We start from the raw sequence: 13,929 nt of genomic DNA on the forward strand, positions 1-13,929 counted from the left end.
AAGGCAGGAGAAAGTATTGCAACCATCCATTGCGACCTTCCCTTTTCCCTGGATTTTGCAGCTTGTTTGCACAACTTTGCCAGCACATGGGCAAGTCTGGATTGGTGGAAGTGCAAGCATGGATGGCACATGATGAACATGGGACAGGAATTCCTTGATTTGGTGAAGTCACTGACACGTATCTTTCTGATGTCACTGACACCAGGATTTCCCCAAACATCAGAATTCTTCAGCCACTCAGAGCTAATTACATCTTCAAGGGAAAGAAGTGTGAATTCTACCCCTTCCCCTGCCAGATATATATATATATATATATATATTTAAAAGTAGATGTCAACAGAGATCAATTGTCTAAAGAAAAGAAAACAAGTTGATCCTTTTATTGTCACTATTCAAGAACATCCCTTTGTTTTCAGAACAAAAATGGTGGTGAATGACTTTTTTTCCACTCTGCAGTGGCTATATAAATTTCTGCTACTAAGAGACAAGCATCATTGATTTGACCGACTTATTCAAAACAGGTCACGAAGCTACAGCTTCTTGTGTCAATTCTCATCATATACTGATGTGACAGGTTTTATGAATAAAATATGGGCAGTTGCTGTCTGGGAGGATGCCACATCTTAGCTACCCCAAACCCTCTGTCCTTGAAGGGAAAGCTTTGAAAAATTAGGACCAAGTTTCAATCCAAGCTGCACAATATGCTTTTCAATGAAGTGTAATATATTGTGTTTAGCTGAATAACTTTCTTCTCCTCTTCTCCTCTCCCACTGTCCCTCCCCTACTTAGCAAAAAAAAAAAAAAAAAAAAAAAAGCTAAAAAAACCCTACACCATGGCATCTTAAACTAAAGCACACTTCAGTCGGTCTCCCTGTGTGTGCTCCGTGCCAGCAGCCACAGCATTTCTTTCATCTTAGCTTCAAAGTGGTGCTGAGAGGGGGAGGGGGCATCTAATGAAAGAAGGGAAAACAAACAAACAAACAAACAAACAAACACAAAATGGGGGAGGAAATGAAAAATAGCAGTCTACCTTTCAAATCTGAGTGTCGCCTGCAGGCACACTCTGCAGTGGATGTTACACTCGGTTTCAGCCCCTTGTATATTTTTTTTTGTTATTGCCACTTCCCATGCTGGGAAGATTCTTGTCATCCCTCACATATTTTATCCACAGAAAAGGCTGCCCTGCCCTGTGCTTGGTGATTGAGGCTGTGCCCCTGGTGTGCCACACTATCAGTGGTTCCCAAGGCTGCCTAGCCTGGGAAAAGCTGCATGGAAACGGTCCAAAATCAGCATTACATGCATTATTGTTCTTACTCTCTCTGATTAGAGTGCACACAATGAAAACAACAGCAACAGCCTCGTTTTCTAGCCCTCCTCCCAACACAAGGCTGTTCTTAGACTGTTTTTCTTTCTCGGAGTCTTCATAGAAATTAACTGCTTCTGTGCTGGTAGGTCCCAGGCATCCCAGCTGCTCCTCCTGGGGAAGTCCTCAGGGCTTAGTCTGACAGAGTAACATTTTCAAAAGCAAATAGTTTACTTGGGAACTGAAATCCTTATTTTTAAAAGTAGGTCTAGATATAGGTCTCTTTGTGCACCACCAGAAATGTGCCACTCAGATGCTGCAGAAATATGCAGGGCACAATAATTCCAATTTTACAAAATAGAGTAAAGATATTCAGATATTTGTCCACTGGATGCTGGATGCCTATACATGGCATTAAATACTGGATAGAGCACAGATAATGCCCTAGCAGTGGGTTGCAGTACCTGCACCTCCACAATCCTAACAACCATCACTTTTTGGTTTAATCCCTGGTCAAAGAGATCTTGTTTTCCTATCTGAAAAGCACCAGAATGGACGGAAGACACCAACACCTGAACCACGTTCCTGTCCTAGGGTGTCCACAGTCATTTGGCAGGTAATAATCTAGATTTCCTGAGGCTGTCAAGTTCAAATATTCCGTGTCCTGGGGTAACCAGTTTGGGGTGGGATAAAGCTCAGTGTCCTGGCTCATCCCAAACACACAGAAATATGCCTCTGAGTGAGTCATGGGATTTCAAATTGACTCCTCTGCTCTGTGTTTCATATGCCCCATATATTAGGTAGCACAGCAAAGAAAGGATGAAATGCATTTTCTTCCTGCTTAACAGATTGGATCGTGTCCTGAAATGCCAGGTACTTGTGCTTTGAATGTGCTTAGGTATTTGCTAGAAAGTATACTTGTAAGGCTGTTTCAGAAGAGAACAGTAGATAGCCCAGGGTGCCAAAGAAGGCAAATGAGAGCAAGGACTGAATGTATTTTTGCAGTGAATTTTTTGTTCAGTTATAGTAGATGCTATGCTTTCTCTCTCTCTCTTTCTCTTTCTCTCTCTATTTAAACAAATATATATGTCTGTTTTCAGGATACTATTGAGAACATATGTGGAAACTGACATATACTGTAGGGGATGTTTTGTTTTAGGACCTACTTCTGCCTTTTTTCCTATCTCACAACTTCACTGCAGAGAGGCACTAGATGCCTATCACGTTCTTCACAGGGAGAGGTAGAACTGCACTGGATTCCTCCCCACCTTAAGGACCCGAGAGACTTCCAAGCATCGCTTGCTCCCAGTGACCCAGAATCTGCAGAGGTACTTGGGGGGTTAATGATAGATTTTCTTTAATTGCCATCCAGCAGATGAAAGACAGATGTTTACTTTTAAACCACTTTCAGACCAGAGTCAAAAGCACTTTGAAATCTGTATTTCTGTGTCTTGAAGCAAAAGGAAAAAAAAACCTCTTTAGTCAATGCTAAATCTATTCTGTTTTTGAGAGATTGAACTTAACCACAGAAAACAAAAATGTAAAGTTGCATAGCTCTTTTCTGTTGCTTCTTTCAGTGTCACAGTGGTTAAATCTGCAAGTTTTCTAAACTTTTACCAGTTCAGTTCAAATATCAAAATCTGTTCAGCATTTTTTTTTTCTGCCTTGTACATCATTTGTGATAAAAACGTGAGAATAAAGTCAGTTCTCTATTTTTCTAAGATCATGTAGCACAATGCAGGAAAAAGATTTCATTTATTCTTCAAGAGCACTACTGAGCATCTTATCCCTCAGAAAAAAATAGGGTTGTCTTTTTTTGTGTGTTAACAAACTCCTCATAATCAAAAAATAAAGCTGAGAAAAAATCTGCTATTGTCTTAACTGACTGCTATGTCTTTGGGCAGGACTGACTTTTTGGTTATTTTTTATGTCATAACTCCTTTAGCTATTTTGGGCTGCATAAAGAAAAAGGTAAGGAGACAACTATAAAAATCTTTTTAATAATCTTTTCTGAACTTCTCTGTGTTTCAGAAACAGTTTTTGTTATTTAGTATGTGAAATTAAATCAGCTAGGATGGGACTTGTGTATCAAGAACATTTCCTTTAACAAACCCCTGGAAACTGGCTGTCATTACTCTTGCTTCTCTTTCGTCCCAGATCAAATGATTGTGTCAACTGCTTGTTTTGTTTAGCAGTCCCAGTCAGAGAGATATGGCTAATCACAGTATCATTTTCTAATGTTCACTGGAAGGAAATCTCAAATTGTTCTTGAGAACTTAAATATTAGGCTTATTATAAGTCTGATTAAACAGGGGCACCAGTTCCTGGAGGCAGGATGAATACAGCTCTTGGGGAATGAAAAGAAAAACTATAGAAGTATCTACAACAAAACAAAACAAAACAAAACAAAACAAAACAAAACAAAACAAAACAGACAAACAAAAAAACTATCAAAATATTATTGATCTATTCTGTTCACAGATTATTGCAGGAGTCTGTGATCTTCCTGAATGTATGGCTTTTCTCTGTTTTCGTTAATTTTCCTATCAATTTCTTCTTTAGTAGTTTATAAAAGTTCAACATTAAAAAGAAACTGGCAAAACCTGCACTCTTTGCTAATATGCCTAGAATGATCCAAAACTCATTTTCAGTTGTGCACTGGGCAAAGATATGTTTTGCCTTGCTTGGAGCCCCTGACTGCATGTTTGTGCCTGTGTTGCCACATGCCAGCGAGGAAGACCGTCTGAGGGGATGACATCTATGAATCAAGAAGTTTGAAGCCATACCTCATGTGAAATGCTGTAGCCAACTGAGACATCCCATCAGCCTGGCTGAGAGATGAAGGGAGGTAGGCTCTAAGGTCACTTTGAAAAATGGCACTTAGCTTATAATTCAAGCAAACACTTTAAAAGATAGCACTGTCAATCTGCCTAGCCTGGTGGGAGTGCCAACAGTAGCAAGGGAGGCTGAGGGGTGCTGAACCCCTTGTGTCACTGCTTCTCACCTCATTGCTAGGGTAAGCAGGGCTGAGCAGCCCCCAGCTCCCTGCTGCATGTAAGGCTGTGTTTTTTGGGTGACAGCAGGTCGATGGCAATGCACTGACACATGCCTGAGTGTCAGCCAGGACCTGTCTTTTCCCTTGCTGAAATGGAATTTCTTTGCCCGGGCTCCTTCCCTTGGTCCCGAGTGGGGTGATGTGACCCGACATACTCATTGTAACTTTTCTTTTCCACAACAGCCGAGGAGTTTCTCATCGCTGCTCCACTTGAACACAACAACACAGGATGAATTCTGACAGTAAGCAGGCTGGAAGGCAGCTTTCTTTCTCTCTTAATATTTTATTTATGGGGAGGAGGCCACACAAATAATTGAAGATGCCTGTTTGCACCCACTGCAGTCTGTGAGTGGTTTGAAATGTAAACATGTCAGCTCATGGCTGAAGCTCAAGAAACACATGTGCCGAAGAGCCGCAGGCCGTTTGTCTGTCTGTCACACTTACCTTCCCAGCCTTCCCCCTCTTGACTCACGCACAGACAGCCTAGGAGCAGGGAGGTAGCATTGTATATGACACTGGTGTGAGTTTCCATGGAAAATTTGATGTAAAGAATGGAGGCACGCACATGACGTGAGGAGAATTTATGGTGTGTCTTAGACAGTAAAAAAAAAAACACACAAATGGTATTTCAGACTTCTTTTTTTCTTGTATGACATACAAATTGAGATCAGCTGAGTCTTCAAGAGTGGTACACTCAGCTGTGCAGAAATATATGGCAGAAACAACAGACAAAAGGCCACTGGGGAGAAGGAAAGAGATTGAGAGGTTGGGAGCGCTGGAGTGGGATGTTGGACAATTACATGTATACTTGCATAAGTGTGGTAATGGGCAACAGAGATGGAAATATTGCTTAATAAAATGCCATAAAATTAAAACAGAGAAAGAATGCATAAATCCAAGGTGTTCTAAGAAGTGGCAAGGTCTCCAAAGTCATTTGAATGAAATGTCTAAGCACAAAAATACTCCAGGTGTTGGTATGGCATCTTCAACCAGCTGAATCTTACCCTGCTCAAACTCTTCATGAATCCCACAGCAACCTTCAAGGTGACCTGACTACAGCGAGCTGTATGCATAAGAGGTACCACAAAGAGCCAACTGGAACTCATGGTTTTCTATAAATATTAAAGAAAGATTAACATTCAAAACCTCTAGAACCCTAGATTGCATGGGAGAGAGCATTTCAACCCCTTTAGCTCTTGTATCAGAGGGAGGTAATGAGTTGTCATCTAGATATATTTGATTAAGAGTTAAGAATTTGGGAAAATGTCAGAACAACCATTTTCCATAGTTATGATGGTGAATTAGTATAACAAAGGGGGAACATCAGACCCTAGAAGAGCTATTCTGAATGCACAGAGAGAAGTTCGGAGAGGTCTCTGGGACTGAGAGAAATGTTCATAGGTATCATTACTGTGTTCTCTTTGTTAAGAAGGAGAATGAGTGAATAGGATTTTGTAGAAATTGCTGTTAAAGTCTACTGGGTTGAATCAATCTGAGAAACATATCCTACCAACACTCTCAATAGCATGCATTCATTTTAAAAAATGAGGTGGTAAGTGAGCAATAACATCATGTCAAGAATAAAGCTGATGCAGAAAAAGAGGTCTGATGCTGACTTCCCACCAACTTTGTACTGGTGTCACATTGTTGGCTACAGTGGGTGCAGCCCTGATTAATTGTCCTTGTCACTCAGACCCTGGGAACAAGTCTTGAAGGCAAACTGATACTCCAAGGGGATGTTGGGTGTAAGGTTATTTGAATAGGGTCTTAGCTGGGAGCAGATCTATGACATTTTGAGTTGCTGGTGTGTGCAGTGGCAACAAATGTTGAGAATTACCATGCTTATAGGTTCTGTCTCTTTTCTCTGTGTGACTAAAGGCCTCCCTCTGAAATGTGTGCATAGCTCCTGTCAAAATCAGTGGGAATTATGTGGAAGTATCTGCATATGATGAGATCATGGGGCACTTTAGTTTTCATCATTTGTGAGAATTGCCTCACTGCATTGTTCCAGGGTTTCATTTGCTAAGAATTGATTTCTGCAACTCAAAGCTTTTATATTAATGATAATAATATCCAAGATCTTTTTCTTGAGCTTTCCTGAATTAGGTTGTTCCTCACTTGTATCTAAATTTAGTCTGGGCATGACTACTTGAATATTTTCTCTTATTTCATATTATTCATCTCCTTCAGTCTGCTGGCTTCAATTCAGAAAAAGAAAGTCAATATTTTCTCTGCAAGTTATTTCATTTTGATGGTCTGTGATATCACAGCAAATGTCAGCTGATCTTATGTAATACAGAGCTGAAGACAGACTGTTATCCTTCCTTTTACAAATAAATAAAACTAAATAACATAGATTTGTGGTCGAATTAAGTATTTTTAGAGCTACTAAAGCAGTTAAAACAGTCCTCTGCTGATGAGAAAGTCTGTCTCATTTCCCGGTGGTCTCTTGTTTCTCCTCCACTTGCATTCGATCTCCGTAACGCTGGCCATTTTGCTGGTAACAAAGTCATCATTCACTCATTGCTTAGCAAGTCTGAGCACACTTCATGGCAGATAGCTGGGTTGCCAGCATGATCCCAAATTACCTTCTTTTTGCTTACTCTTGCTTTGCTTGTAGGGCCAAGTTAGTTCAAGACGTAATATGGGGCAGGAAGCAGCAGAAGATAGCCCCTGTTCTTCCTTATGCCAATGGGGCCAGATCCTCTGTTTCTCTGAGAGCAGGTAAGTCAGCTGTCACCAGGTGAGAATACGGTCCCACAACATCAAGAACCACACCATGTCTTCAGTCTGTGGTTTTGTCAGGAGCTGGGTATCTCTGGGTTTACAATTGCAGAATGGCAGACTGTCTGAGAGGATGTGCACTTGCATGGGGTGGCTGTTTCCCTCAGTGGGAGCAAATGAGGAAGCCAAGAGCAAGGCAATCAGCCTGACTCAGAGTGCGCTTGGGTTTTCCCTTCTAGCATAATGGATTAACTTCTGCTGCTGGCAAAAGGGCAACAGGAGTGTTTTAAATTCTCTTCCTCTACGTAATCGCAAAAAAAGGAACATGGGGTGATAGCTGCTGAACAAAGAGCAGACAAGTGCTCCCACCCGCTCAGCCTCCCCTTCCATCACTCATGCTGCCACCGGCTTTCAAGGCCCGTCTAGGTCATATTATGACTCCTTTATTAGTGTTTAAGGTCACCGGGAGACATGCGAGTGCATCCTATATCAGGAAGCGCGGCGTGTCTCGAGAGTGAAATATTTGGCTGTTAGTAGGAGCCGTGGCCGTGACTCGGAAATCCCGGGGAGCGAGCTCAGGGCAGACGGGCTCCAGAGCGAGCGGCCTGCAATAACAGAGGCCTTCCTGCCATTCTCCGCGCGGCGCTGCGTGGCGGCCGGGCGTCCCCGCCGAGCTGCCGCAGGCCGCTCGCCCTCCCGTGAGGCTGGCTGCTGGCCGCAGCTCGGCAGGCGAGGATGGAGGCCTCCCCGCAGCCGCCGGGCCCGAAGCCAAGACCATGAGTGCAAAGATGTGGTGGGGAGGTTCACGGCTTTCTGAGCTCTCTGTGTTTTTGGTCTTGCTTTAATGCCACTCAGGCGTAAACAGTCAGCATGGTAAACATGTTTTTTATAAGTAGTGTGCCCCAAAATACCTAAATAAAGCAGCTTTTCACAAAATTGGATGTAAAAAATGGGGCAGAAACCGGATCATTTATCTACAAGATAAAGTTCAAAATATTTATGTTGTATCAGTATGTGCGAGGATAGCAACCCCTTCTCTTCATTGTCCTTGTGCAGAAGAGACAGAGGGAGACAAAGGTGTGCAAACATCAACAAAAGTCTTAGCATTGAAAGGCTTGCCAGCTGCTTTAGTTCTGGACCTCTGGGCTAGTGTCAGGATAGAGGATCCTCTCTAAAATCCATATAACTGCATAGTAAAAAAGCAAATATTTTCCCTTAAAGCAGAAATAGGCTATCAAGGAGTCATCACCTCAGTCTGACATTTTACAACTACCACTGCTCTGCACCCTCCAGAACACTAAACAATTGGAGAGAGGAAAATCAGGTAGCACTGATGCCTACTATAGCTACAGAGTTATTCCCATTAGTTTCCCATCTCCAGACATTCATCACTTTTTTTTTTTTTTTTTTTTCCCCCCAAAATGCCCATGATCAGACAGTACGTATGTATGTGTGTGCATTTGTGTGTGTGTTTTTACACAAGTGTATATGGGTGCACACACACCAAAAATACAAATACATTTTTTCTTCTTTTTTAGATCCAATGAAAATACAGAGTGAGACAAAAATGGGAAAATACAGCCTAGGAAACACTGAGGCTGATTTGAGTTTGCAAGGTCTCTGTTCAGAGCCATTTTCTATTTTCCAGAAAATACGTTTGACATTTTAAGGAGGGATTTTTATTGAAATTTCATTAAAAATCACTCTTGGAACACAATTTAGAAGGCAAAAAAACAATGCTCATCTTAAAAAAAGCCTTAGAAAGGAGAAAATTTGACAAATAATTTTAGTGTTAATAATGCTTGGATTAAATGTTTGGGCTTAAAGGGAAAACACTAATAACATCACCAATGTGTGGCCAATAGTCATCTTCTAAAAATGCCAGGTTTTTATGAAGCATTTTTGTGTGTTCTGGTCAGCTACAGATTATTTCCTTTTTTTTTTTTCTTTAACACAATGAAAGGAGGGGAAAAGTCACATTTCATAAATGCTCAGGGCTCTGAGTTAAGGCCGTAGTTTTAACTTCCTGGCTCTGAGTAAATTTTCACACAACCGGAGACATTCTATTAATAAATTTAACGTAAGTACAAAGTCATGTATGTATGTGCAATAAAAAGCTTTTACTGGAGACCCAGCTTTCCCCAAAGTATTTTATCCTATCTCAAAAAAAAAAAAAAAGTAAAAAACAAAGTGTGCATTTCAACTACACTTATGGCACATATGCATGGGTGGTAGCAATTAAATACCGACTTTCACATTCCTATGTCCTCTGGGGGCTTCTGATCAGCATCTTTGTTCTGGAGAGCTGACATGGGCATGCACAACATGCCCCCTGAACACCTTGGGCAGTAAGCTCACAGACGGAGATTTGCTTCTGTGTACTGACTTTAGCAGTCAGATCAGATTAGTAGGCTTAACTTGATGCCAGGTGGTTTTGACAGACTCATTTATTTTGTTGTATTTAAGTATTTATGGGTGTACTGTAATAAGGACCATCTATGAATCATGTTGCTGTCTTCAGAAGATCATCTACAACTCACATTGTTGTTAGCACCCAGAGGGTCAGCTGGGGACTTTTGGGAAATGTTAATTTCAACAGATCTCATGCGTGGTTTTGCCTGCTGTTTCCTCCTTCTCTTGGATGTCTATCCAAGAGAAGACAACAAGAACGTATGAAGAGATGGTGGGGATGGGTGGAGAGTTTTCTCCTTTCCCATTCCCAAAGAATGTCATTCTCCAGCATAGACCACGCAGCCTTCACAGGCCTGGAGAAGCTAAGGGTTGTGTGCAATCTGTTCTTCTCACGCAGATCTGGGATCAACAGCGTGACAAACCTGGCTGTGTCAGACATACATGGCAGGCTCAGAGCATTAATAAGCATTTTTTTAAGCTGTCACTGAAAGACAAATCTCTGTTCTGTGCATCTCTTGGAAGATATTTACTGCTTGGGTAAAAAGAAAAGCAACTGTTGGACAGATGAAACTAATTAAAGGTTTCACTTTGCTAACTAAAATTTCATATTTCCCTCCACGTAGGCTGTAATAGGTTGCATGATGACTAACCTAAATATTATCACATGACATGTTGTCATATTACATAAATAATATAAGGATTGCTGTAATCCTGCATAAACCCAACTTTATGTTGGTTTATGTTGGGTGTTGAAAAATATTATGCAAGTGTCCAACATGAAAAGAATCATATTTCTTATTCCACCACCCTGGCCAAATATCATGTTGTCTTTACTGGAAAACTGGTGTTCATCAAACAAGTTTAAAGCTAAGAACGGGAGAGGGTGGGACATTACATTCTTGAGAAATGACATTATAAATAATACGGTAATGCTTTGTCTTTGTGCTGTTAGTAAATCTGGGATATTATAGGGTAGGCAGGGAGAACACGCCATACTGTGTTTGCGCTCCAGCTTCGTCTTCGTGGTGGCTTTCTTCTTCAAACACATGGACTACATAAAGTGATCTCTGCTCACCAGGGCTTCCAGCTCCTTTCTGCTTCATCCTCTTAAGCTTAAATGTCTAGATCAAGAAATACCAAATATTCTCAATCTTGTAGCAAACAATCTGCTCCCTACACCAAAAAAAAAAAAAAATTTAAAAAAAGGTGAATGTATGCAGGGAGAAAACAGAAAAATAATATAGCTTTTCTTTCTACTTATAAAAATAGATGGAATTTAATGTCATAGAGGAAGGACAGAACAAAAAGAGAGGCAAAGAGGTTGATTTTGAGAGACTGTGTCACAGAATTGTTGAGCTATAACCACTTGTGCAAGTATCAGTGTATGCAGTGGCTTTCTGGAGGTTACAGGTCTTCAGATAACAAGCACTGAAGAAATGTATTTTAAAGCTGTTATTTTTAATCTGGGGAGAGAACGGGAATAGGATCAGGTCTTTTCCCTTAACTGATAAACAGTATTGTAATGCATGCTTACTGTTCAACATGTGAAAAATAACTTTTACTAAGTAGGCTTGGAGGTCTGCCCTATCAGCCCGTGGTGCACTGTGCCTGCCTTGGGATTTTGGTGAATGCATCAATCTCACATGGACGTGCTGCTGCTGTGTGCTCTCATATGCAGGAACTGGGTGGAAGCTGTTTAGCTGAAAGATGCTAATGGGTTCTTTTATCAAAGGAAACAAATGGCATAACAGCAAGTGTTTTATTAGTTTCTTATATGTACTTTTGTGGTTCCCTGGAAAGTGGAAAATTGTCAGAAATCTTGGAAATAATCAAGACGTAACAATAAATAGCAATAACAAAAACAGACTATTTATTTATTTATTTATTTATTTATTTATTTATTTATTTATTTATTTATTTAGCAGCTACAACCTCTTTCTTGTGGGAGCATTTTCTGTAGGGCCCAGCAAGACATGTAAGCCTGCAACCATAAAAACAAAACAAAACAACAAAAAAAAACATGCTTTGGCTGTAACAAGTCTAAAGTTTATGCGAGGCTCTTCTCCTTACCATGTTTTTCCTCTCACTGTTTATTTCTCTTTTTCCCTCCTTTCAGTTTCACTTCCCTCCCTCTCTCCCTTGTTTCTCCTACCAGAGCACAGCTTCTGGAAAGGAAGGCAGCAGACTGCACAGAGGACAGCAATGAAGGAGCTTCCCTCTGCTCAGCATCTCTAAAATAATCTTAAAAACACCTCAAAACCCGGAAAGTTATGGGAACACTCCAACAGATGCAGAGAATTACAGCTGTTAAGCATTCCTTGTAATAATGAGAGAAAAAGTCAAGAAAAAGGTTTTTCTCATTCCACTTTGCTTTGTATTGAGAAGGGAAACTGAGTAGGTTAGCTAGAAATAGGGACTTGGTAAAGGAGAACTAAAGTGCTCATCGCTCCAGTGCCAGCTGGCAGAGGATGCACTCTGGTCCTACAGAGGGAGGGACACATGCACAGCGCGGGCCCAGTCCCAGCTGCACCTTTTTTATTTTTTTTTTGGAAAACTGTAATTATTGTTAACATTTTAGGTAGGCTTGGGTAAGTAGGACGAGCTTTAAGACCAGAGTATAGAGCTTTCATGTTTTTCTATAGGGGAAAGTCCTGTTCTGGTTCTAGCAACACTGACTGGCAGGGAACAAAGAGACATGTTTGGGAGAGATCACTGAACACATACCTGATAAAGAATGCTACCCAAAAACATTCTCCTGGTGGATCTCAAATGTTCAAGCCAGCTTTCCTACCCTGACTGATCCACCACCTACATCTCAGAAAACTCTTGGGGTCCTTTGCTGAACATGAGACCTGACATCTAAGCCTTCACTGAGCTGCCTCCCAGTCAGCCCCAAGCCCATACTGGTGTGGGTGGTTATTCCATCTCAGATGCAAGGCTCTTGCTTTGCACTTGCTTTGGTTGAAACTCATGAGGTTCCTGTCACCCCATTTCTCCAGCCTCTTCATGTCACTTCAGATAGCAGCCCTGCCCTCCAGCATATTGAATCCCTCACCCAACCTCACTGTAAGAGCACACAGTCCCACCATCCCGATTGTTAATGAAGACATTAAACTGCATTGGTACCAGTACTGATCCCTGAGGGATCATTCTCTCAGACTCTGCCAGCAGGCTCAGAGACCTGTGAGGCCTGGGGTCAAATAGCAGTGATAACAGGCAAAAAAGGCATAAAGCTGCAGGACACCTATTCTTGTGACTAGGTCCCCAACCTCCCTAAGCAATGGGCCCAGACTTTAGCCTTTCCCTTGGTGCCAGTGTGTCCATAGAGGAAACCTTCATTGTTGTCCTCCACCTCCCTTGCTAGGTTCAACTCCAGCCGAGTTTTGGCTTTCCTGACTCCATCCTTACACACACAAGCAACGTCTCTATATCCTCCCAAGTACCCTGTTCCTGCTCTCACTTCTGTGCACCTGCTTTTTGTGTCTGAGCTCAGTCAGGATCACCACGCTCATACATGCTGGCCTTCTGCCATGCTTCAGCTCAGCTCTTCTCACATTGCCTTAGACTATTCTGGTGCTCTGAGGAGCTTGTCCTTGATGATCTGTATGCAATTTAGCTGGGGCTGAAGCTCCAGTGTTGTTTTTTAACCAGTTCTGAGTGCTTTTCCTCAGAAGCCACTGAATGTGTTGTGACCTTCCTCTCTCTGTGCTGACTTTTGATAGTATTCCAAAAGCAATGGATGTGTTGGAGCTAATTTTTTTTTTTTTTTTGAGTTTTAAGGTGAGATTGATCTGGGAACATGATAATGTTGTAAGATAAAGCCACTGACCCAGCAAAACAGTTTGCTTAAAGAGAAAAAAAAATGTTTGTGAGACAAAAATATATATCTTTGGGGTTGAATCAGAGGGTCGGTATTAAGTTTCCCCCTAATTTATATGCCATCATATGTCACCATTTTTTTTTTTACCTCAAATACATATCTGTTTTGCCTTATCTTACACACACCATGGTGTGTATGCTAAAGGAAAAAAGGTTTTTCCCACCTTCCCAAAACTAATTGAAAATGACACTTTCTCCTAGATTCTTGTTTCTTTGAGCAGAAGATGAGAAAATAAACAGTCCAGAATGACTGACATTAAATGCACTGTTCTGGGGTATAGATATGGCAGTAAAAACTAAAGAGTGTGGCACAAGAACATATATGAATAAAACATCATACTCCAGCTTTATATTTTTCACATTCCCAATTCACTAGAAAGAATATCCTACTGGTGCCTTCTCAATAAAGCCAGCTTGGGGCACATTGGAAGAGGCATGGCTGTCATCTTAAATTCTGAAGTAAGTTCCTGTACCTTTTTGTTTTGAAGAGAGCCTTAAGAAAACATGAGGGTGAAGCATGGAAAGTCTTATGGGCCTTCATTGGAAGGTGCATTAA

At 41.3% G+C, this 13,929-nt stretch overlaps 1 long non-coding RNA gene across 1 annotated transcript; it reads left to right on the forward strand.

Moving 5' to 3' along the window:
• Positions 1–1,339: 1,339 nt before the first annotated feature.
• Positions 1,340–6,711, forward strand: LOC140002198 (uncharacterized). The gene is made up of 4 exons (XR_011808382.1): positions 1,340–1,919; positions 2,539–2,631; positions 3,955–4,151; positions 4,542–6,711. It is a non-coding gene; the product is annotated as an uncharacterized lncRNA (long non-coding RNA).
• The last annotated feature ends 7,218 nt before the right edge of the window (positions 6,712–13,929 follow it).

This window comes from Anas platyrhynchos, chromosome 3 (assembly GCF_047663525.1).
Source record: "Anas platyrhynchos isolate ZD024472 breed Pekin duck chromosome 3, IASCAAS_PekinDuck_T2T, whole genome shotgun sequence".
NCBI classification, from domain to species: Eukaryota; Metazoa; Chordata; class Aves; order Anseriformes; family Anatidae; genus Anas; species Anas platyrhynchos.